This window comes from Saimiri boliviensis, chromosome Y (genome assembly GCF_048565385.1).
Source record: "Saimiri boliviensis isolate mSaiBol1 chromosome Y, mSaiBol1.pri, whole genome shotgun sequence".
In the NCBI taxonomy this organism is placed as follows: Eukaryota; Metazoa; Chordata; class Mammalia; order Primates; family Cebidae; genus Saimiri; species Saimiri boliviensis.
The window spans coordinates 13,451,310-13,455,668 of NC_133471.1; the positions used below are offsets into that span (position 1 = coordinate 13,451,310).

Consider the following 4,359-nt stretch of genomic DNA (forward strand, 5'->3'; position numbering starts at 1 on the left):
TTCTCAGCAAACTGACACAAGAGCAGAAAATCAAACACCGTATATTCTCGCTCATAGGCGGGTGTTGAACAATGAGAACACATGGACACAGGGAGGGGAGCACTACACACCGGGGTCTGTTGGGGGGAAATGGGGGAGGGGCGGGAGGTGGGGAGGTGGGAAGAGATAGCATGGGGAGAAATGACAGATACAGGTGAGGGGACGGAAGGCAGCAAAGCACACTGCCAAGTGTGTACCTATGCAACAATCTTGCATGTTCATCACATGTACCCCAAAACCTAAAATGCAATTAAAAAATAAATAAATAAATAAATAAATAAATAAAATAAAAAAAAAATAAAAAAAAGAAAATAAAAAGCAATGAAGAAATGTGAACACAGCCTAGAGACCTATTGGTAACCGTCAAGTGGCCATAGTTACACATTTTGGAGTTTCAAAGGAAGAGACAAGAAATCAGGAAGAGTATTTAAAAAGCAGTGGTCAAAAATGACACAAATTTGGGCAAGTATTTAATAAACGCCCAAATGCTCAACAAACTTCAAGAGAGATAAACTCAAAGAAACACACTTAAGGTTACATGATAATTTCACCTTTTAAAACAAAAACAAAGAGATTCTTCAAAGCAGCAAAAGAAATGACCAATTATGTAAAATCAACTCTTAAAATTAATCAATATATTTTTTTAATCTGAAAACTTAGAGACCACAAAGCAGTAGACTAGCACATTTCAAGTGATGTAAGAAAAACTTTCAAACAGAAATCTTATGTTGAAAGAAGTTGTTCATCAATAGTGAGGGAGAAATCATGTTATTCCCAAATGAAATCTGGGGCCTTTTTTTAGTAGGTGACCCTTTAAGAAATGCCTTATGGGGTACTTTAGGGTAAAATGAACTGGCACTAAATAGCAGTATAAATAAATAAAAATTAAAATAAAGACAAATATATAAACAGTTATAAAACAAAAAAAAATTAACAATGTGTAGCTTCACAATCTGTTCTACGCATAATTTGAAACACTAATATATTTAATGAAAAGTTATCACTAAAACTTTATATGTGTTTTGACATACAATAATTATAGATAAAACTTTGAGAACTGAATAAGTAAAATAAGGGGGCCAACATATAGAGAAGTGTGTGTTTTCATGTTATTGCAGGTAAGCTAGTATACCTTTAAAAATGATATAACTTTAAAATGTTCAGTATAATTTTCATGGCAATGACAAAAGAGAGTAACAGGCAGGTAGAAAGCTTAGTGCACTATGTAAGAGTAGGAGCTGTGGATTTAGCTAAATGTACCTGAAGCTACCTAGCCAGCTATCTTGGCATCATAAGACCAAGTCCAAGCTGTCCCAACAAAGAGTAAGTGTGAAGAGGGTAAGGCTCTTTGACTGCTTCTTCTCACAACTTTTACTACACCAGTGGCCATGAAGTGGAAGAGGCTCATCCATACCTAGCACTAGGTGAAGCACTGAAGGCAGAAAAATGCGGCTGTGAAGAGACCCAACTGAAAAAATGTTGGCACAGCAACTGCCCAATTCTGTCTGTTTCTTCATGGCTTCCCAGGAGTTTGAGGTGGAAGCTATTGTTGACAAAAGACAAAACAGAAAAGGGAAGACAGAGTATTTGGTTCGGTGGAAAGGTTATGACAAACAGGATGACACCTGGGAACCAGAGCAGAACCTCACAAATTGTAGAGAATGTATTTGTGACTTTAGCAGATGACAGACTGAAAAACAGACAATATGGACACGGACCAGAACAAGTAGAATTTCTTTAAACAATGTCAGGAAATGAAATTCCAGAACTTCCATGTCCAGCTTTTCTAAGAACTCTCCTAAAACGCCATTGACTGGCAAACACCACAAATCCAAAAACAACAAGTTGTGTGCTGCCAGACAGAACATTAGAAAAAACTCAGCTTCACTTCTCCCTGACCCAAAAAGTTTGGAGCAGAAAAATTCAACTATCAAGACACTTGTACCTCATAACCCAGTTAATGGCCAGAACACAGTTAGGTCCTTTCTGAAACCTGAGAAACTAGATCCTGTTGCACCAGTCCAGGAGGACAAGGTGGTGTTCAAGGTGGCAGCAGAGAAACCCATCAGAATTTCATCAGATCCTGACACAGAAGGGGCTGAAATAGAAAACAGGACCCAAACACAACCTCCAATGTCTCAGATGTCTGACTCAGTTACTGCTTACATGGCCACAGAGTCAGATAACAAGGAAAGTATAGTGGTATTAATGGACCCTTCAACAGCCACTGGAACAACAAACATGCACACATCTGTTCCAAGAGTGAGAGGTGGAAAATCAGAGATTATTGATGTTAGAAAAAGACCAGCCTTTTATCAAGAGGATGTATTTCACCATCAGGTTAAAAGAAAGTGCCAACAGATACAGAGACATTGTTGTCAAGAAAGACCATGGATTCACCCAGATATTGCTATCTACTATATCAACAGAGAAAAATGCACTAAATACAGAAGTCATTAAAGAAATCATAAGTGCTCTGAAAAGAGCTGCTGCGGATGACAGCAAGCTTGTGTTGTTCAGCACAGCTGGCAGTGTCTTTTGCTGTGGTCTTGATTTTGGGTACATTGTGAAACATTTAAGGAATGACAGAAACAGAATGAACACTGAAATTGTGGACACCATTAAGAACTTTGTGAAAACGTTTATTCATTTTAAAAAACTTATTGCTGTATCAGTCAATGGCACAGCCATTGGACTAGGTGCATCCATACTACCTCTTTGTGACTTGGTTTGGGCTAATGAAAAGGCTTGGTTTCAAACCCCATATATGACCATTGGACAGAGTCCAGATGGCTGTGCTACTGCTGCATTTCCAAGGATCATGGGTGAAGCATCCGCTAATGAAATGTTGATTGGTGGGTGAAAGCTGACAGCACAGGGGGCATGTGCCAAAGGCCTGGTCTCTCAGGTACTCTCGACTGCAACTTTCACCCAAGAGGTTATGATTCAAACTAAGAGGCTTCCTTTCTGTAATCCTGTTATACTGGAGAAGTGTAAGACCCTTGTTTGCTGTAATATTAAGATGGAGTTGGAACAGGCCGAGAGAGTATGAAATGCTGAAGAAAATCTGGTCCTCAGCAGACAGAATAAAATCCATGTTAACGTATGTTCAAACAAAACTGATGAGCTTTAATTACCAGTCTCTCTGTTTAGAACACAAGAACTGAGCTTAGCAGAATACATAATTAGCTGAAGATGCCCTAATTCATCTTCATAGCCCAAAATAATTTCAATAATAGCTAAGGCTTGTAGAGAGAATTGAAAACATCTAAGCTTTTATTTAATATTATCAAGAAATTGTTAAAACACTGTAAATTTAAAATAAACAGTAAAACAATTTATTTGCTCCAATATCCTTATTTTATGCACACAAAAGCCCAAATTTAAAAGCAGACTAGTGAGCACTAATTTTTTCTCTAAAGCTCTAATTTTTATCTATGACTACCATAAATCAGGTGAGAATGGTGCTCTATTAGATTCAAGTAACAGAAAAATGTGTGATAATATTTGTTTTTCTTATTTTTACATTCTAGAATGCAGAATCAATTGAGGTAAGTGTCAGTCTCTGCTCCCCTCCCCCAGATAACATCTGAGATGGTGCCTCTGACTTTATAGTGGCACAAATGCCTCAGAGATACATAATTTTAAATTAAAATAACTTATGTATGCTTCAGAATAACGATTTCCAATATATATTTCACTCATGATTATTCTTCCAAACTGAACATATGGTTAGAATTTATGCTGAGATAATAATTAATTTTTAAACATGTCTAGTTGTTACCCAGTTAACATAAATAAACTTTACTCTTCTAAAGTAAAATTTGTTGCACACTATTAGTGAATCGTGGATTCATTAGGTGGAAATATCCAAGTTTTATGATGTGTAGTTTTAACTAAATTTAGGGTATGTTTCACCTAGTAGATTAAAATTCTGCACACCTTTTTATAATTTTTAATTTTTAATTTTTTGACACAGAGTCTCATGTCGTCATCTTGGCTAGAGTGCAGTGGCAATCTTAGCTCACTGCAACTTCTGCCTCCCAGATTTAGCAATTCTTCTCCCTCAGCCACCTGAGTAGCTAGGATAACAGCACCTGCCACTACTCTCAGCTAATTTTTTTTTTTTTTTTAAATAAAGAGAGGGTTTCATTATGTTGGCCAGGCTTGTCTTGAACTCTTGACCTTGTGATTTGCTTGCCTTGACCTTGCAAATTGCTGGGATTACAGGTTTGAGCTGCCACACCTGGAATGTACACATTTTTAAAGGCAGAAACTTCTTTCCAAACAAAGAAAAATACCTACACTGTGTCTGAAATT

General features: G+C 37.1%; 1 pseudogene; it reads left to right on the forward strand.

The window, feature by feature from the left end:
• Positions 1-1,554: 1,554 nt before the first annotated feature.
• Positions 1,555-3,206, forward strand: LOC141583076 (testis-specific chromodomain protein Y 1-like; annotated as a pseudogene).
• Positions 3,207-4,359: the final 1,153 nt, after the last annotated feature.